Consider the following 22,360-nt stretch of genomic DNA (forward strand, 5'->3'; position numbering starts at 1 on the left):
TCCTCCACCTTCACACAGTGAAACGGCTCCTCAATTTTTTTTTCGTGTCGGTTTTGCTCTCGAGAAAGTGATAAAGGCAGTGTCATCCGGTTTTGTCCATGTGGATATAAATAATGGTTCATGTAAACTTTATATCCACGCTGTGGTTGCTTAGTGGCTGTGGTGTTGGGTTGCTAAGCATGAGGTCGCGGTATCAAATCCCGGCCACGGCAGCCGCATTTGGATGAGGGCAGAATTCGAAAACACCCGTGTACTTAGATTTAGGTGCAAGGTAAAAAGCTTTAGGTGGTCGAAATAATTCTGAAGTCCCCCACAACGGCACGCCTCATAATCAGATTGTCATTTTGACCCGTGGGAACCCCGTAATTTTAGTCTATATCCAATTTGCCTCCGAGAGTAGGTGCAAGTAAGGAAATGCTCGCTCGCTCACACACACATAAACACACCGACAGATTAAAGAAGAAAAGAACCGCGACTTCACACGGGACGTAAGATGAAGACGGGGACAGTACGAGCGGCAACTAGCAACTAGTACTGTGCATTTCTTCGTCTTACGTCCCGTCTGAAGTCATGGTTTTTCTTTAAACGCGTCGGACCAACTGGCCCAAAGTTCCTTCCTCTTGACATAACGAGGGTCTCGAATTACATAACGAGGGTCTCGAATCCGGCAACATTGATGCCTTCAGGTAGCATATGTGGGTTTATTGACCAGTTGCCTTCACCCTAAAAGATCACGTTCTCGTGACGCCTGAGGCAAAAAAGACGTTCCACGTCCGCCGCCAAGGTCTGTGAGTGGTGGCGCTGGCTAACACTCCCAGGGTTCTACTAGGACACATAAATACCTAAGAAAGTGGATGGGAAAACGACGCCGCGGTAGCTCAATTGGTAGAGCATCGCACGCGAAATACGAAGGTTGTGGGTTCGGTTCCCACCTGCGGCAACTTGTTTCTTCGTCCACTTTAATTTCCACTACTTTATCGTTTCTTTATTTCATTTATTAGGCACAAGTAATTTCCCCTATGTTGTCCTTGGTGTGAGTGGTTGTTGGCTTCTTTTGATATGACTAATAAAAAATCGGGCCCCTCGGTTAACCCCCTTTCTTCTCGTTCCTCTTGACACAGACAGATATACACCACTATTTCTCTCACGCATACAGATGCGCAGAGAACGCAGACATTCGCCTCCACGCACATTTACACGCGCCCACGCATGTGCACACGCAGAAAAATGTACGCACGCACGCTCACGGAAATCCATGAATACACAAGCGCGCGTATGCTCGCAGACGCATAAACCCGCTCGTACGCACGCAGATTCAAATACGGTGACACAAGCAAGCGCGCACACACAGGACGTGCACACGCGCATATACACTCCCTCTGCCTCCCTGCTGCCTCTGAAATCCCTGCGCGTACTAACAGAGTGAATCCCACTCGCTCTGCAATTACCATTCCAACGCCAGCCATAGTAAATCCCTTTATGCTTTAAATTTTGTTCTCTTTGAAGTCAATAGTGCAATTTTTTTTATCTACACTGGCTACACGAGTATTGTTAGTGTAGGAAGTTGCCATTTTTTTTGGCGTAGAAAGGTTTACCTCTGCCTACGTACATGAAGCCATTTTTTAGATGTAGTGTAGTATGAAAACTGTACTTTCTACGCTGCGGTTCCAATGAGTGCAGGCAGCGGACGTCAAACAAGTAGACTGCCGTTTCAAACGCGTGGCGCCATTTTGTCTGATACTGTCGGCGCTTATGTAGCGACTATAGTGAAAATTTGCTGCAAAGACAGTAGCGAAGTGCTTGCGTGGCTATGTGTCACAGAAGGAGGTGAGCTTTCTTTCTTTTTTTATTCATTGATTCAAGACATTGCTTACAGAAATGCCTTGGGGGACGCGACAAAAGGCACTGAACGTGCCTGACTGGGCCTCGCCACCCTTGGCATATCTAATCTTGCATAGCTAATCTTGCAAGAAGGTAAAATTATCTTATTCACGGATGGTGCGGTCCGCGCTGTCTACGTGCACCGCGCATTCGCGATGTATTTAGCTGCAGTGTGTCGTCGATGAAAGGAAAATCGTACATTGACGTTAGTTTCAGGGTAGCAAAAGGTGGGTAGTGCTACACTCGTCCGTGGCGTCGTCAGTCCGTGATACCAGCGTGTGTGTCACTGACGGGGAGCACTGCTCCTGCAAGGGGCGATGGCGAGCGGCTACGAGTAAGGCTCAATGCGACGCTCCCTTGGGTGTTGTCGCCGCTAACACTGAAATACGCCGCCGGTAAGTGTGAAGTAGGGTGCTTTTCGTCTTCAGATCTAGAAGACGATACGTTCTCTGCTGTGATTGGCTACAGCCCAGCGAGCCAAGTGGAGCCCACGATGTCATAACCTCTGCCCAGACGCACGCCTACACGATTCTTCACGGAGTGAAGGTATAAAAAATAACTCTAATTTCTGCTGAAGTGAAGTACGACTTCACCGCTCAGCCTTGACCAAAACACTGCATGAACGCACCGCCAATGTTCCGACTAAGGGCCATAAACGCATATAATGTTAGAAGGGGCTATTAGCTGCGAGAATTAGGAGTGGCGCCCTCTCGTGTGTGACGTCACGGCCAGGACGCCGCTCGCTCCGTCTCGCTCGGCGGCCGTGCGCGCTCGTTTCCTTCGTTTATGCTTGGGGTATGTATGGCTGGCTCCAGCCGCACTTATTGAAGGGTATGTCGGCTTCTTTCTGCTGCCATGCCTCAACCACAGTTCCTTCTCCTAAAGCACATGAGTCAATAAAAGTTGGTGCTTGGATGTCGCAAGATATATGTAGCGTTGAACGGGGCTACTGGTTTTAAATGCATATATGCGCCGTGTCTGTCCATAAATTTTGCGTAAAAAGAATGCCTGCAAATTCAATACGCGAAGTTGTGTACGATGCTTGGCTAAACACTTAACATTCCCTTAGAATTTAGCTATGAGAGACATTGCATTTTACATGAAAGAAAAATCTTGGTAATTAGCGTCAGCATGTTATCAGTGTTAGAAAGACATTGCCCAGCGAAGCTGTCATCATGATTCTTATTACTCTGGTGAGTTGTTCTAGCCAAATATGGCCATTTATTATTACGTAAAAGAAAGAGTTAGGCGCCCATTTTTTATGAAAAAGTTTGCTGCTAGTTTTACCCCTCTCTGAAACAGGCCTCCAAAAAACGAATCGCTCATGGCTGCTAACACGACGGCGCGTCATGTAGAGTATTTACATAGTTAATTCACAAATACCATAGTAGCAATCACCTGAGAGAAAAGTTTCGTTGTTAAGATCGAGAGCCAATCAATTGCTAGCGATGAAATGTTTCATAGTGTTCTTTAAAACTGATGGTAGCGCTAAAAAAGAAACGGACACACGAAGAAAAGACGACACGACGACGAAGAAACGCTACTGACGAAGAAACGCTACTGAGTTGTGGTTGTAGGGGATGTCACGATTCCCGAGAATGTTCAGCAAGTTTTGCAAAAAGGGCCAAAATACGCTGTTGATGCATTTGTGCCAGTGCACGACCTGCTCGCCACTAATAGAAACATCGCCCAGAAGGTTAAAGGAGAAGACCGTGAGAGGTGCCTTCTTGAGGGAGTAGACAGCATCGCAAAGGTTGTTCCCAACACGGCCAGTCGTACCTCGAGACGTGCGTTAGACGGGATTGTTGCACATTTCAAGGAACACAAGCTCTCTCTTTTAGAAGCGGACAAAGACGGAGGCTTCGTCGTCATGCACGCGGGCATGTACAAGGAAAAAGCCTTGCAAGCAGTGGAGAAGAACTTTGTGCGAGTAAAGAAAAGCGATGTGCGTGTAAAAACCTGGTTCACGAACTTCTGCAAAGAGTTGAATCTGACAAAATTAGGCAATGATATCTCCATTTGCAGAGGTAACTCCTTGAATGCCTTCTTCACAGCAAAAAACCCACAAACCCGGTACTCCTTTTAGGACGATTATTAGTGAGAACGGAACCTGGCAGCAATGTGTCAGCCGCTTTCTGCTAAGTAAACTGAAGTCGATAAAAGTGAACGACCCCTTCCTGACCAAAAAATCCCAAGAAGTTACGAACTTTCTCCGGAATAACCGCCGTGTCGGTTATGCTTTCTCTGTGGATGTTGAGGATTTATTTTATTCAGTCCCTCAACCTGAACTCTTAGGCCCAAACAATGAAACGTTCCTTTCCTTCGAGCGCTTCCTAACCTTACGTGAGGCCTCCTTACAGCGAAGGAGCGATGGAGGAAGCAAGCATACTCTGAAAGCTCCCTTCACCCGTCCTCACGTAAGGAGCGGTTGCCGCCATGCCTGGGTTCGAGATTATCTCTTAAAAGCTTTAGGCGAACACCAGAACACCACTATTCAATAAAAAAACGTTGTATCGTCACACAATCTTTAAATTGAATAGCTAATATAGAGAAGCGTGGACGCTTTCTTCTAGTTTCGTTTACTAAAGTTAAAAAAAGTTGCGCATTACAGTGCAAAACTTGATGTGCTCCAGCAACGCTGGCACACCGGCGTCTTGCAACGCCTAGCAACGCCTAGCAACGCTTCCATGCCGCACGCGTGACTGAAACGAACGTGCCTGGCAAAACGTACCGTGCTCGCGCTTCTCCGAAGGTGGGCGACAGCACGCACGCGCAAGCAAACGTCACGTGGTTAAGCAGTGAGGCGAAGCGCTTGTTCATGGCCAGGAGCGGCGTAAGGACCCATGAAGGTAGCTTGGCCCAAACAAAAAAACGTTCCTTTTAGGGGTGTGCCAATAGGGGTGTGAAATTTTCGATTACGAATCGAATACGAATAAGGCGAATAACTCTCTTCGAATATCGAATCGAATATCGAATACATGTGTAGTATTAAAAAATTGCAAGAGAGGTAACAATAGCTTTATTACCCTTTTAAAAATAACATTGCATTTTACAAGGTTGCTTGAAATTAAAGAGGTACTCAATTATAGATAATGGACTCAGGTAATGCCCTCAGTCAAGTAAAACGCTTGTTACAGATTGTCGTGAAGGAAAATTAACTGCTCAATATGGCCAGAAAGTGAACGCTCTCTATGCACTGTCACATTTCTACCGGTAGAAAAGACTCTTTCACTAGGAACTGAAGTGGCAGGGATCGCCAAGTACTTCCGGGCGAGTGCACTTAAAAGCGGGTACCTGAAGCGGCCAATGGACTGCCACCACTCACAAGGATTCATGCCCCTTTCCAGAAGAGGCTTTTGCGCGTAGTCTGTGACTTCCCTCTCAGTGGCAGATGCCAAATGTGTCTTCTCTTTGTTCATCACTAGATCGTCAAAAGCATTCCATACACTCGATGCTACCAGTGGACACGAAGTCGACGCTGGCACGGCGGTGTCCCCACGGTGTTCCACGATGGCTTCCTGGAGCTCCCTTGTCACAAGGTTTTTCAGCCAGATCATCTGACCAGATGCCTGATGAACTGTGGCCATAAAGCGCGGATCAAGAAACATGCCTAGGCTGGCCACTTCATCAAATTTCCACTCCGCACAAAGAGCCTTGATACATTTTGCAACAATGTTAGCAAACCCTGAGTTGCCTTTGCAACCTTCAAGGCAATGGGGCATTCCAAAAATAATTGGAATTATAAAGCTTGGTGAAAAAGAAACCGAAACTGATCATGCCTCAAATTCCTGAAGCAGATAGACTGAAACAGAGCATACAGATAATGAGCGGATCATGCGAAGTTCTCAGTTAATAAACATGTTCTTAGGAGAATGCGGAGCAAGCATACAATTGGTTAATTGCTCAATTATTCGCAGTCTATCCGAATATTCGCCGTTTCCACCGTTATTCGGCCGTCCTCGGATATTCGTGAATTTCCGAAAATGCATTTCTCGAATCGAATACGCTTCGAATATGGAAAATATTCGATTCGTATTCGAAATTCCGAATATTCGCACACCCCTAGTTCCTTTCCTTCGAGCGCTTCCTAACCTTACGTGAGACCTCCTTACAGGACCGATGGAGGAAGCAAGCGTACTCTGAAAGCTCCCTTCACCCGTCCTCACCCAAGGAGCGGTTGCCGCGTGCCTGGGTTCGAGATTATCTCTTCAAATCTTTCCGCGAACACCATTATTCTATTAAAAATTGTAGTATCGTCACACAATCTTTAAATTGAATAGCTAATATAGAGAAGCGTGGACGCTTTCTTCTAGTTTCGTTTACTAAAGTTAAAAAAAGTTGCGCATTACAGTGCAAAACTTGATGTGCTCCAGCAACGCTGGCACGCCGGCGTCTTGCAACACCTAGCAACGCCTAGCAATGCTTGCATGCCGCACGCGTGACTGAAACGAACATGCCTGGCAAGACGTACCGTGCTCGCGCTTCTCCGCAGGTGGGCGACAGTGCGCATGCGCAAGCGAATGCCACGTGGTTAAGCAGTGAGGTGAAGCGCTCGTTCAGGGCCAGGAGCGGCGTAAGGACGCATGAAGGTAGCTTTGGAGCTACCTTATGCTGAGGAAGCACCAAGGAAGCCTTCACCGAGGGCCCCTCAGTAAGGAAGCTTTCAGAGTGACATAAGGTAGCCTCACCCCAATGAAGGCTTCCTTAGTGAGGTAAGGAAGATTTCATTGTTTGGCTTCTTATGCTGAGGAAGTACCAAGGAAGCACCAAGGAAGCCTTCACCAAGGGCGCCTCAGTAAGGAACCTTTCAGAGTGACATAAGGTAGCCTCACTGCAATGAAGGCTTCCTTACTGAGGTAAGGAAGATTTCATTGTCTGGCCCTTAGCTGTGAAGGAAGCTGTCGAAAATTCAGGCGAACTCTCTTTTCAGTCCACAGCAGGAGTGTCTCTTGATGATTTTTTAAAGCTTTTAGAATTTTACCTGTGTGTCACTTTTATCCTGTTTGACAAGCAGCCTTTTCTGCAGCGCAATGGCATTTGTATAGGGTCCTGTGTTGCACCTATCTTGTTCGACATATTTTTAGCCCATGTTGATCGCCTTTTGGATCAAGATTTTATTGGAGGCCCGGTTTTAAAAGTTTTTAGGTATGTCGACGATTTTTTGATCTTTTTAAAAGATCGTAATGACATTTCGTTTGAAGAGTCTGTGCAACAGGTCTTAATTACCTTTAATGACCATGGTAAAGGCCTGGCTTTTACCCATGAACTTCCGCAAAATAGCAAGATACGTTTTTTAGACCTCAGGCTGAGGATAACTAAGGGACACACCTGTTGGGGGTATTTCCCACGTGCAAAGAAAGAACTTTATGCCCTATGAATCATCCCGCTCAAAGACCGTGAAAAGAGCAATTGCATCGCTCTGCATGGAATCGGTGCTTCAAAAGTCGTGCCCACACGAAATGCCTTTTAGTTTTGACTATCAGGTTCGCAGGCTATTGGCCACAGGTTTCCCTTGCTCGGTCCTCGTAGCTGTCGCTGATACCCTCCTCAAGAAATTTTGGCCCCGACGAATGAAGGCTGCACCTGAACGCGTGAAGACCAAATCTGAGGTGATGCCTTACATTCATAAGGTTTCACACAACCTCAAAAAGGTGGCCAGCAGGCACAACGTGCCGCTTGTTTTTTCTGCGCCAAACAAGTTGGCGAGGCTGTGCCCCCGCATCTGCGGTGAAGGTCAGCGCGGTTGCAAAAAGCAGCATGAAGATGTCTTCGTCAGGTGTGCCCTAGGAGTGGTATACCTTATTCCCCTATCCTGCGGCAAGTGCTATATCGGGCAGACGGGGCGTTGCCTGAATGACCGCTTAAGGGAACACTCTTAAAACATAACAAAACAAGACAAACTTGCGAATTTAGTTTCGCATGTGATAGTTTGCGAGTGCGTGCCACGGTTTAAAGAAGCAAAGGTTCTGGGCACAAGTGCAAGTGCAAAAGCTAGAGTTTTGCTGGAAGCTTTCCACATACAAGAAAAGGCGGGTCTATGCATCAGCGATGCTTCAATTAATTTGTACTCGGCTGAGCGCACACTTCTGGGGAAATTTGAAAAACCATAACGGTATGGCTTTTCTTCAATTGGTCTTGTGTTCACTTCTTGCTGCTCGGGAGTTTTATCATCTCGCGTCGCGTGCATGACATTGTTTTTGATATGGCGATAAAGAAGGCTGGTGTAGTTCGGTTGTGCGCATGTGTTGCGATTCTTTTAAATATAGAATTCTTGCGAAAAATAAACCAGTTGTCAGTAGCGTTTCTTCGTCGTCGTGTCGTCTTTTCTTCGTGTGTCCGTTCCTTTTTAGCGCTACCATCAGTTTTAAAGAATGCATCACCAACTAGCCCAGCACCAAGTTTTATTGAAGTTTTATTGTTTCATAGTGGCCCTCAGTAGCCTTTATCGACAATATGGCACACCCATCACGCAACGGTAGCACGCAACGGTAGCAACCGACGGTCGGTATGGCAAGGCACGCTTTTTTCTTGAAACCCATCAGTTCACTACAATTTCGAATTGAAGCCATAAAGCATTCTTTTACAGCTCCGATTGGAATGGCTAAAATATTCTCGAGCTACTACAGCGCAGCTAAGATTGCCTAGAAAAGGAAAATTCAAGAACTTTCTGTCTCACCATGTCTCGATCCAGAGTTGTTTAATTGGGCAAACGGAGAACTATTCGCTTCGTCGGTACATAAAAGAAAACCTCGCCCAACTGCAGGCAAAATAAAGTTTGCTCCAATCTAATCGCAAACATTCATAAAGAAAACACCACAAGACTTGCATATATATTCAATTGATTTTTGACCCTCCAGAAGGGAATTATATCTTCAATATGTCCCATACTACTAATAATTTATGCTTCGACTTCTTTCTGGCTGCAGCATGCGGTCCAACAGGCATATTTCACTAAAAAATTTAGGCCGCGTAGTCTTTATCAGTTCGCCAAACAAATTCGTCATGTATATTCCTCAAGCAACAAGCACCAGTAAATTTCTCAAGTGAGTTGAACGCGTAGCACAGAAAAAGGAATATATATTGGTACATTCCATTTTGTATTCTGTAAATAGACGTAAGCCTTCATCAGCTTTACTTCAAATTACTGCCGCTTAAAATAAACACGTGAAGAACCGCCTAAATTTAAGAAGCAGTCAAAGAAGCAAGTGGTGTTTGTAGAACCTAATTGCAGTATTAGTTGTGTCCTCGTGTTACCGCCGAGCGTTTCTGTGAAGAAACGCAAAAATTCGACATTACACCGTGAACTACTCGTCGTGAGCAAACCAGTTTTAGCGGATTGTAACGGTTGTAGAAGTCATATATAGCCAGCGTCTGTGACATATTTGTTGCACTGTGGCAGGTATCACTGGCAGGCAGGTGCACTGTGGCAGGTATGGTATCATAAATGGATTCTTATTTTCTATGTTTTAATGGTTGTCGATTGAAAAACCCGCAATGGGCTGGTCTGCGATCCTTCGGCTGGCACTGTAGCGTTGCCTTCGAGAGCTGCATTGTCGTCTAAGAAATAAGCTCTTTGAATAAATTTGCGCAAATGAAGACGTCGTAAAAATATATTTGAGACGACCACCATAAGTATACAAGCAAAGAGAACTAGGGCGCGCAAACGAAAACACCCCAGAAAGCGCCCGGACACCGCCCGAACTGTAGCAGACGACAGGCGCGAGTCCTTGCCCTGACGTCACGCGAGCGGCGCTCGCAGCGCCCCTGTAGTTCGTTCTCGGGGCTAATGGCCCTCGTCGAGGTAGTCAGTTGAACCTTGTTGATCGTCGGCCAATATTTCGATATATTGAATGGAATGAATGGAATGCTCTGCCTCAGGATACCGTTTCTAAAACATCAAATTCAGCCTTTTTCGAAGAACTGCTTGACATTTGATCATTTCGCGTGTTTCGATGTTTTTTCTTTTTTTTTTCGCGTTTCCTTGCCTACTATATGTATTTCTGAGTGTAGATGTGTTCATATGTTCATGTATGCCCATGTATGTGTGTGTGTATGTACATATAGTCCATTTCTTCTTTTTTCTCCTTTTTGTTTTGGCATAGTTATGCTGCCTGCACTGCATTATTCGTCACCGTGTTTTTTTTTATGTAACCATAATTACAACTGTTTAACATGTGTATTACTTCCCCCCCACTGTAATGCTCTCCGAGCGAATGTGGGACTGTATAATAAATATAATAAATAAATAACATATATATATATATATATATATATATATATATATATATATATATATATATAAATTTTGCCCATGCAGTTACGCTTGTGCATTGCTGTGAAGAGCCACAGAACGGGTCCATAATTTCCGAGTATGAGAAGCACCGTGTGAAACATGTGTTTTATTAGTTTTGTAGTATGCGTTCCCTGTGTGGGATCTGTTTCCTGGTGTGCATAATAATGCATTAGAAAATCCGCCGTGACAAGGTATGTCTTGGGGAGATACGATCGCTTTGTAAGTGTAACAGCAACGAAAAACAGAATTTGGTGTTATCCCTTTGTTTGAACGACGAAAAAAGTTACGAGTGAAGCTGTTTTATTCGACCTTCCATAATCGTACGGAAGTATGCTCAATAGAAGACTGCGCATTGTTTTTCCTGGCATAAAGTTTATTCACTTCAACTTAGTTCCTATATTTCCAGGTTTGATCAATTTGAATGTTCGTTTTTTCTGAGAACTATTGTTGCTTAGAATTCAGTTCCTGCGGATGTGGTGTACCGCAGCAATGTTGATGTTCGCCGTACGCAATCATACCTTAATGACGCTGTGGTTCACATACGAATAAAGAATATCTCTAGTAATCCATGACACACGCATAAAGTTACATTGGTTAGCGTTTATTTCCCTGAGCCATCCGTTACACCAATTACTTACGGCGACAAGGTCAGAAAAAACTCTAATTATATGTTGGCCATACTTTTATTTTTCTATACCTAACCTAATCATCAGTGATCGGCTGAACGCTGAATAATATTGATCTAATCACACTGTGGAGTCGCGCTTACAACATTCAAGCCTAACTTGCTCGAGTCGCCGTTAAACAAATGAAAATTGAAGGATTCATAAGAATTAAAAAAACTTCGGAATTTAAACCTGCGGCTAGCACTTACCATCTTTGGCCTTTTCTCTTCTTGTAGCGATGTTGCTTTGTTTTTGAAACAAGAAATTGATGACAGATACTTCAAATATTAATTATTTATATGTTTAAATCACGCACTGATTCCATAGCGGTACAATTGGTGGATGCTGATAAGACCAGAATGATGGACGAAATTACTAGTTGCTTCGCCGCAGCACCAACTCAGCATTCTCTGGCTTAGTTATGAGCGCTGCAGATTATTAGTGAATACTGCTTTTTTTCTTATTTTCATACGTAATACGGCGCACATAGAAGGCATCCCCATTGTCCTTGGCCAGCTAAACTAGGCAACTACATCATATTTGTTAGAAATGGCGCAGGTCAATTACGTCAGATGTACCTGTAAATTATAATTCTTTTTGGTTAGTTATGGCTTTACGTAAGTATTATGCTAATATTTTAGGGCGCCTTTGCAGAACGAGACATGACACTGGCTTTCATTGTGGAGGAAATGGGAGTCAAGCATGAATCACATGCACGCCGACAAGTAATTGTGTGCACCTTAACGAATTCGATAGGGGAAAATCAAAATCCATCCACGACGGTGTCTCTAGTAGGCGCTGTTCGATGTTCGGACGTTAACAATGTCTGCCGACTGAAGAAAGGCTGCCCCGAAGTGCTTCTGACGGTTATCCTAGCTTCTTTACTGCGTAGAATGAAAAAAAAAGAAAAAGAAAAGGAAAAGAAAAGGGAAGAAATAAAAAGAACCGCATCAAAAGCCCAGAATCAACAATTGCTCGTCGCGAGTAAACGCTGGATGACGAGTAATTTCCAGGTGACGAGCGAATACGCTTGATCAAGAACACTGATAACACCGGCGGGACAAGCATTGTGGCGAAGTTCAATGCGCAGGGATAGCTTTTACTTTTTTATTTTTGTTTGGTTGACGTCATCACGCGTCACCGCGGGAAGTTTGAAAAGTTTAAGGTGAGTAGGCCACGTGGTGGCACTCACGCGAACTAAACCCTTGTGCCCAGAAAAGCTGGATACGAGGAATACGTGTACACAGTTGCTTACAAGACCGACCGTTTACACCAAGATGCCGACTACTTGTACCGACAACCAGACGATGCTCCTGATGTTCCTGCTACCTATGCTTCTGCTTCTGTATTTTCGCTATCTGCTTCGCTGACCTCGCTACCGAACAGCGCCGAGAACCAAGCATACGTGGTATCATAGACAAACTCACACCCAGGTCATGTGATCCTTCTCTTCGCATGTTTCTACTGCAGGCCGGCACTTCACACCGGCGCAGCATGTACCCTACTGGATCTGAGATGCTGCTTGTCATTCCCCGGCATGTTCGCACCACTGTTCTGTCCAAGCTGCACGATATACCAACTTTTGGTCACCCCGGGGAATCAGTACGTATGACCGCGCCCAGCGGCTATTCTTTTGGCCTGGTCTGTACCGATCTGTCCGCCGCTACATCGCTTCTTCTGAGTTATGTCTGCGCCGGAAGAAGCCATCGGTGCTCACTGTTGGTTGACTTCGATCTCATGACGTTCCTACCGAACCCTTCAGGAGGTGTAGACCTCCTGACATCTTTTCTCACATCTGACTGAAGCAACAAGTGGATTGCCGTCGCAACTCAATGTACAACTCGGTTCGCGATCTCCAGAGCCCTTGCAACACGCGTAGCTTAGCCTACTTCCTGTTGCACAACATCATTGTTCACCACGGCGCTCCTCGTCAACTTCTTGCCAATCGGGGTCGCTCCTTCCGCTCTACAGTTGTGGCCGACTTGCTCCACTCCTGTTGTACCTAACACAAATTAGTACTGCCTACCATATGTAGACGAATGGTCTTACGGAGCGGCTTAGTCGAACAAAAGCGGACAAGCTCTCCATTTACGTTTCTGATAACCATAGGGATTAGGATATTGCTCTCTTTTGTCACATACGCGTACAATTCATCACGCCACGACATTGCAGGTTACTCGCCAATTTATTACTTGTACGGCCGAGATCCAGTATTGTCTTTTAATGCAATACTGCCTACCGCTGAAGAGTCCGTGTATCACTATACCCGCGATATCATTGCTCGAGCCCAAGAAACACGCCCAGTTGCTCACTGTCACCTTTGTGCTTCTCTGAAGAAGCAGAAAAGCATTTGTGACCGTCGTCACCTTGACGCCGATTATGTTCCCGGGGATATTGTTCTGTGATGTCCCACCCATCATTTCGGCCTCTCGGAAAAACTAATCTCCCGCTACTCCGGTTCTTACCGGGTCCTCTATCAGGTGACCGACGTAACCTACGAGACCTCTCCGGTCGCACTTACTTCTCGCTCCGTCCAAACTTCCAATGACGTCGTTCAAGTCGGCCGCCTAGAACGCTACAAGTTCTTTTTTTGGCTAAAAAGCAGCGGGACGACGCTCCACGCCGGGTGGAAATATGTTGCATAGCTCTGCACTACGCTGAGAAAGCACGCGCTTGGACTGAAAAAGACAACCTTTCAGTGACTAGCCTACTGTAGACTTGCCTTAGTCAATTACTAGAAATTACTGTACATTCTGTTAATTAAAGAAATTAAATTAAATAATGGGGTTTTACGTGCCAAAACCACGATCTGATTATGAGGTACGCTGTAATGGGGGACTCCGGAAATTTTCACACACCTGGAGTTTGTTAGCCTACACCTATATCGAAGTACCACGGGTGTTTTCGCATTTCACCCCCATTGAAATGCGGTTGCCGTACTGTAAATACGTTTCCCGTCTTGCTTCTTCCCTCAGCAACAATACTATTCTAGATCGAACCTAACGGGAAGCTTTAGCTCCTACATGGGAAATGAGCAATCCTTGTTTCTGACAACCGCTGCACTGAAATTAATGAGTTATGTTGAACTTAAACAGTTAAAATACGATTTCAGAAAGCAAATTTTTATTTAACTTCCACGTTCTTTATATAAATTCTGAAAAAAGATGCAGAATTTCAAGATACCATAAATGAAGTGTACAACTCTGCACCTCAGCAACTAAAAACGATATTGCAATTTCGTAAGCTGCACCAACTATTTCATTTAATGCGGACAAATATGATATATCATATGCCACCCTGAAATTCACCACTAACTCCTGAATATGGTCTTCACAAAGCGTTTACCAGCATTGTAACAACTTCACATAAGTCGTAAATTCATTCGTCAAATTTGTCCGAATGAGATGTTCCAAGGGATGCAGTTGATAGAGATGCAATATTAGTTTTTGGTTTGTTGTTAGATTAGTAGTGTTGGTTTTTGATTTGGACTTGCAAACTTTACACTTCTATTCTTTTTTGAGCTGTACCGATTTCCAACAATTATCAATACTGCCATGGCCTAAATCAAAATTATTATTGCAGCAATTACTCTGATTTAACGTTCTCTCTTAAATGAAAAAATTCTCATTCAGATTGGGCGAGCGGTTCTCTCATAAAGTCATCTATGCGTTTCACGTGTATTTGAGCAGCCGGCATCGAAGATAGGCCCGAGCTAAAGCTTCCTCTTAATTCGTCATACCATTTCTGTAGGAAACTCAAGAAACATAACGCTGACTACACGTAAGCCCGTGGCTGCAGTGGTGCACAAATAATAAGAAAATAAGTATGAACAAAGAAAACCCACCGGGAAGCTTTGCGGGAGCCGTTATCTCGGTCTGACATCTCATCCGAAATGCCGACAAGCTGTTCAGGAAGGTGTCTAGCAATATCGTCGATTCATTACCAGTCGAGCGAGTAGCAGGCCTTCATGATAAGGCGGATACGTAAGTGCGTTCGTTTCTAAGTACCGAGATGGAGCGACAGCCTCAGGGTGTGCTTCTTTTTATTGTGTTTGTGATAGTTGTGCGTCAGGGCATACGTCATGGCGCAAATTTCAACTATTCAAGGCTGATACGCCACGTGGTGGTGAAAAAGGAAACTGAACGTATGTTCAGAATTCCTGGGCATTGCTAGATTGATAGTCGGTTTGCCGTGCCAAATCAAATCTTGGTGATCCTGCACTTTAGCCTTGTTTGACGCGTCGAGTTTAGAATACCAGCACGCTTTTCTTTCAGACAATTTTGAACATAATATGATTACACTGCATTGTGTACTGTACTTTGTGCGCGTTATGCTGTACTGCACATAAGGCTCGAGAAGCGCCTTGAACAAATTGGCACTAACCTGCAAAAGTTCAGCCTCAGTGTCTGGCTCGCTTGGGGGCCTGCAGGCGTCAATGCCTGATGACAGCAACGACGATGAAGCCATAAGGCGGGGTGCTTGATGGCCACTGGCCAGCATATGTGGATATCGGTGAAAGGCAAACACGCCGACGTCACAGTTGCTCTTAACGGCAAAAATTTAGGACACCGGGTGAGAAGGTGCCAGCCACTCCCAGCGTTGCTGTCCCCAACAAGGTCTCTGGTCGGGGGGCTCGGCGCTCGCCTGGCCGCTATACGGACGCAGACACTGCACAATGTCGACACGTCACCCAGAATCAAGCAGAACTGTTTGTGGCGTTTCGATCGGCCTCCGCATTCAGACCCAGGGTGTTCCTGGGTTTGGCGATGCGTTGGCACAGTACTCGCTACATATTCACAGACTGGAGCACCAGGCTCGAGTATATCTTCAGAGATTGGCACAGGCCGCAATGCGGCAGTTTAACGGAAAGGCTGTCGCCAGCGGCACGCTTTATGTAATCTCCAAAATCGTCTCACAAAGCCAGCAGATGAAGACCTCGAAGAAACTTGTTGATCTTCTCGCACGATTGTCGGTCTTTTTTGAGTTGAACGGCCCTTTTGGCATGTAGAACGAATCAGGTAGGCGCCGATTCTCCATTCAGCGATCGCGCCGATCCGGATTTCCTTCCTGTTAAGGTGGAGCATTTTTTAAAAAGAATACCCAGTCTTCCACAAAGTCCTTGACACGCGTGTACCAGCGCAGCGCTTAGTCGAGGCGTTTTCTCTTTGGCCCGAGTCCACAGTTGAACAGGCGCTCCTCATTATTCTCCAGCCAGGCGGGATACTGCGTTCGCCTTGCAGAAGTGCGCGGTAGCTGTGGGACTCCGGACGTGGCGGGAAACTAGCGGAGAGAAGCGGCGGCGGCGTAGGCTCGGTTTTCAGTCACGACGTTCCCAGCGGACGCGGCCACCTAACACCGTGCAGAATGCCGAAGGCTCATCACAGAGGCGAGGCGTGCGCGTAGGTGGCCAGGCACACAATGATCGCATTCATTTGTCTGCGAGGCTGCGTGAAGAGATCCGATGTGTGCGTGTGTACCTTGCCTCGCAGAAGTAGAAAACGTCTGCTCGAGGGCGGCGTCTAAACTCCGCGGGCTGGTCTGTATGACATACCATGAAAGACCATGACAGACCATGACATGACATGACTTTTTCTCATGACAGACAGAGGTCTGTCAAGAGAAAAAGGAAGAAAGAAAGAAACGCAAATTTTTACCGCAGCCTGCCTACCCTGAACCCCGAATTGAAAAGTTCAATGGGACCCACTTCTCCGCCACATTTCTGACTTATATGTTCCAGGATGAATAAAGAAGTCATGGAGAAATTTAACTCAATGCCCCGAAAAGTTTTGTCGACGACCGTACATAGGTAGCCTAAGCGGGAATCCATCATAAATCAAAGCTTTCCCGAATGCTGTTGTCATTAGTCGAGAACTGTCTCGGTAAAAGAATAGCTGCAAACAGTTGAACAAAAACGTCTGTTAAACAATGCCGCCATGCAGAACTTGCAGGTCTGAATAGGTTATCACGTCTTATAGGTTCAACAACGAGGACCACATAAATGTAGTAAATATACTACGGAAACACTGAATGTAAGACCCAACACAGCAAAAACGTTAAGTCGTCATTTATCTAAGAAGCCGGGCATACAAATCCACTAATCGCGATAGCGCAAATGTTGCTCTTCTGAGATGTTCGGAGGCCAAGCCGGGCTATGTTGTGGACAGCATAGAGTTTCTTGCTGAAGTTACTAGAGGAAACCTCGGCGCAGCGACCCTTCAGTTATACCGCGGGAATTATGGGTAGCACTTGTTTTTGTCTAGTCTTTGGGCTTGTGACACCTGCGTTTATTGGCCTAAATTTCAAAGCGCATGAATATCAATACCAGTCTACGCACTTGCATGATCATTGCGAACTGTTTTATTTATGACGCAATATTTTGTTAAATATGATCGATTTGCAAAATACCACAGTCGTTCCAAGCCAGAAATATGCAGTTTAGGCAAATCCACATCATACTGATCATTTCCATATCGAACCTCCATGCTAGCAGTTCCCGTAGATAATAATAATCATAATAATCATCATCATCAGCCTAGTTACGCCCACTGCAGGGGAAAAGCCTCTCCCATACTTCTCCAACTACCCCGGTCATGTACTAATTGTGGCCATGTTGTCCCTGCAAACGTCTTAATGTCATCCGCCCACCTAACTTTCTGCCGCCCCCTGCTACGCTTCCCTTCCCTTGGTATCCAGTCCGTAACCCTTAATGGCCATCGGTTATCTTCCCTCCTCATTACATGTCCGGCCCAGGCCCATTTCTTTTTCTTGATTTCAACTAAGATGTCATTTACCCGCGTTTGTTGCCTCACTCAATCTGCTCTTTTCTTATCCCTTAACGTTACACCGATCATTCTTCTTTCCATAGCTCGTTGCGTCGTCCTCAATTTCAGCAGAACCCTTTTCGTAAGCCTCCAGGTTTCTGCCCCATATGTGAGTACTGGTAACACACAGCTGTTATACACTTTGCTTTTGAAGGATAGTGGCACCCTGCTGTTCATGGTTTGAGAATGCCTGCCAAACGCACCCCAGCCCATTCTTATTCTTCTGGTTATTTCAGTCTCATGACCCGGATCCGTGGTCACTACCTGCCCTAAGTAGATGTATTCCCTTACCACTTCCAGTGCCTCGCTACCTATCGTAAACTGCTGTTCTCTTCCGAGACTGTTAAACATTACTTTAGTTTTCTGCAGATTAATTTTCAGACCCACCCTTCTGCTTTGCCTCTCCAGGTCAGTGAGCATGCATTGCAATTAGTCTCCTGAGTTACTAAGCAAAGCAATATCATCAGCGAATCGCAAGTTGCTAAGGTATTCTCCATCAACTTTTATCCCCCATTCTTCCCACTCCAGGTCTCTGAATACCTCCTGTAAACATGCGGTGAATAGCATTGGAGAGACCGTATCTCCCTGTCTGACGCCTTTCTTTATTGGGATTTTATTGCTTTGTTTGTGGAGGACTACGGTGGCTGTCGAGCCGCTATAGATATCTTCCAGTATTTTTACATATGGCTCATCTACACCCTGATTCCGTAATGCCTCCATGACTGCTGAGGTTTCGACTGAATCAAACGCTTTCTCGTAATCAATGAAAGCTATATATAAGGGTTGGTTATATTCTGCACATTTTTCTATCACCTGATTGATAGTGTGAATATGGTCTATTGTTGAGTAGCCTTTACGGAATCCTGCCTGGTCCTTTGGTTGACAAAAGTCTAAGGTGTTCCTGATTCTATTTGCGATTACCTTAGTAAATACTTTGTAGGCAACGGACAGTAAGCTGATCGGTCTATAATTTTTCAAGTCTTTGGCGTCCCCTTTCTTATGGATTAGGATTATGTTAGCGTTCTTCCAAGATTCCGGTACGCTCGAGGTTATGAGGCATTGTGTATACAGGGTGGCCAGTTTCTCTAGAACAATCTGACCACCATCCTTCAACAAATCTGTTGTTACCTGATCCTCCCCAGCTGCCTTCCCCCTTTGCATAGCTCCTAAGGCTTTCTTTACTTCTTGTGGCGTTACCTACGGGATTTCGAATTCCTCTAGGCTATTCTCTCTTCGACGATCGTCGTAGGTGCCACTGGTACTATATAAATCTCTGTAGAACTCCTCAGCCGCTTGAACTATCTCATCCATATTAGTAACGATATTGCCGGCTTTGTCTCTCAACGCACACATCTGATTCTTGCCTATTCCTAGTTTCTTCTTCACTGTTTTTAAGCTTCCTCCGTTCCTGAGAGCCTGTTCAATTCTATCCATATTATAGTTCCTGATGTCCGCTGTCTTACGCTTGTTGATTAACTTTGAAAGTTCTGCCAGTTCTATTCTAGCTGTAGGGTTAGAGGCTTTCATACATTGGCATTTCTTGATCAGATCTTTTGTCTCCTGCGATAGCTTACTGGTTTCCTGTCTAACGGCTTTACCACCGACTTCTATTGCGCACTCCTTAATGATGCCCATGAGATTGTCGTTCATTGCTTCAACACTAAGGTCCTCTTCCTGAGTTAAAGCCGAATACCTGTTCTGTAGCTTGATCCGGAATTGCTCTAGTTTCCCTCTTACCGCTAACTCATTGATTGGCTTCTTGTGTACCAGTTTCTTCTGTTCCCTCCTCAAGTCTAGGCTAATTCGAGTTCTTACCATCCTATGGTCACTGCAGCGTACCTTGCCGAGCACGTCTACATCTTGTATGATGCCAGGGTTCGCGCAGAGTATGAAGTCTATTTCATTTCTAGTCTCAGCATTCGGGGCTCCTCCACGTCCACTTTCGACTAACCCGCTTGCGGAAAAAGGTATTCATTATCCGCATATAATTCTGTTCTGCAAACTCTACTAATAACTCTCCTCTGCTATTCCTAAAGCCTATGCCACATTCCCCCACTGACTTGTCTCCAGCCTGATTCTTGCCTACCCTGGCATTGAAGTCGCCCATCAGTATAGTGTATTTTGTTTTGACTTTACCCATCGCCGATTCCACGTCTTCATAAAAGCTTTCGACTTCCTGGTCATCATGACTGCATGTAGGGGCATAGACTTGTACCACCTTCAATTTGTACCTCTTATTAAGTTTCACAACAAGACCTGCCACCCTCTCGTTAATGCTATAGAATTCCTGTATGTTACCAGCTATTTCCTTATTAATCAGGAATCCGACTCCTAGTTCTCGTCTCTCCGCTAAGCCCCGGTAGCACAGTACGTGCCCGCTTTGTAGCACTGTATATGCTTCTTTTGTCCTCCTAACCTCACTGAGCCCTATTATATCCCATGTACTACCCTCTAACTCCTCCAATAACACTGTTAGACTCGCCTCACTAGATAACGTTCTAACGTTAAATGTTGCCAGGTTCAGATTCCAATGGCGGCCTGTCCGGAGCCAGGTATTCTTAGCACCCTCTGCAGCGTCACAGATCTGACCGCCGCCGTGGTCAGTTGCTTCGCGGCTGCTGGGGACTGAGGGCCGGGGTTTGATTGTTGTATTCATATGGGAGGTTGTGGCCAAGTACTGCACCAGGGTGGCCAATCCTGCTCTGGTGAGAGAGTGCGTTACCGTTTCTGGTCGCCGGGATCAGGCCGCACTCCAGGCCTGTTTGTGCAATTTTCTCAACACACGGTTTTTCTTTGTAGTTTCCGGTAGAGAATTGCGCGGCACCGGGATTTGAACCACGGTCCTCTTGCACGGGAGACAGATACTCTACCGTCTCCACAGTAGTTAAATTAAAAATTAAGTTATGGGGTTTTACGTGACAAAACCACTTTCTGATTATGAGGCACGCCGTAGTGGGGGACTCCGGAAATTTCGACCACCTGGGGTTCTTTAACGTGCACCTAATTCTAAGTACACGGGTGTTTTCGCATTTCGCCCCCATCGAAATGCGGCCGCCGTGGCCGGGATCCGATCCCGCGCCCTCGTGCTAAGCAGTCTAACACCATAGCCACTGAGCAACCACGGTGGGTCCCGCAGGAGTTGTACGCCTCATTTAACCTACAGTGGTGCCCTATTTGATCAGTCAAGGTTGACCAATCTGAGCTCGGTTATACCGCACGGATGGCACTCGGCTAGAGAACCTGGTATTTATGACTTGCACATGTGTCGTCATACGTAATTGAGGATGTATATAATTTTTTTAGGAGGGTTCCCGTACAGTCATACAATAAAGGAAACGACATTAAAAAGAAAGAAAAAAAAGAAAAAAAGGAAGAACAAACAAACATGACACGTGATTTGAACTCATGACCCTTGGATGTTGCCCGGAAAGATAGCTCAGTCGGTTGGTTCGTCAGGCCCCAGGTTGCTTTCAAGCTGGGGCCTGAGTATGAGGCTCGGAGCTCCTGCTCCGAGCCTCATACTTATGTGGAAAGGGACTGATTTTTTCCGCTACAGCCGATTTTTCTAAAATAATAATTTTTCTAATAATTTCTTGGGAAAATGGGGGGGAGGGAAAGATGAGGGGGGAAATATGCGCTCACCGAGAGGGCATCGTCAGCACGAGACCACCACCAGGCACCTTACTGAGATGTGGGGAGCTTCGCGGCCGGAACGAAGCCTCCCTTCTCCGCCGGCCAAGAGGGGAAAACGCGCTTTCCGATCGCTCAAGGTTGCGCGGACACAGTAGTATAGCTCTAGCGTCTAGGAAAAGCTTAAACAGGTGCGAGGGCGGCACGCATAGCGTGGGAAGCTAGCCGCCAGAATAGCTATTTCAAGGACTGCTGCTGACGATGGCGAAATGCATTTGTGTAATTATAATAACCCTAATAGGACTACTTTCGAAAGAACAAAAAAAGAAGAAAGGAAACGGCCCAGAAGGCTATACTGCGAGAGCTATGACTGATAATTTTCTATATATATATGTATTCATCTCATCTATGGGATCGCATGCGCGCGTTGTTGCTTTGTCTCTGCGTGTATTAGTGAAGAGAGCCAGTTTAAGGGCGGAGAAGAATGAAGGAAAGGAAAGCAAAATTGCAGCGCCGTGGTTTTAAAGCGCACCCATGGTAGAGAAACGGATGGCGATATAAGCGTGCGTGGCTATGATACGCACACGATAGCACCGCAATCAGCATTCGAATATAATTAAAACCCTAATAATAATTGTAAATATTCACCTCATCTATGGGATCTAATGCGCGCGTTGTTGCTTTTTCTCTGCGTGTAGTAGTGAAGAGAGCCAGTTTAAGGGCGGAGAAGAATGAAGGAAAGGAAAGCAAAATTGCAGCGCCGTGGCTTTAAAGCACACCCGTGGTAGAGAAACGGAAGGCGATATAAGCGTGCGTGGCTATGATACGCACAAGGCAAACTGCCGTAAAATATTTAGACTTGAGGGCAAGCTTCGTTAACAAACGATAGCACAGCAATCAGCATTCGAATATAATTATAACCCTAATAATAATTGTAAATATTCATCTCATCTATGGGCTCTAATGCGCGCGCTGTTGCTTTGTCTCTGCGTGTAGTAGTTAAGAGAGTCAGTTTAAGGGCGGAGAAGAATGAAGGAAAGGAAAGCAAAAATTGCAGCACCGTGGTTTTA

The sequence above is a fragment of the Dermacentor albipictus genome, chromosome 5, assembly GCF_038994185.2.
Source record: "Dermacentor albipictus isolate Rhodes 1998 colony chromosome 5, USDA_Dalb.pri_finalv2, whole genome shotgun sequence".
NCBI lineage: Eukaryota > Metazoa > Arthropoda > Arachnida > Ixodida > Ixodidae > Dermacentor > Dermacentor albipictus.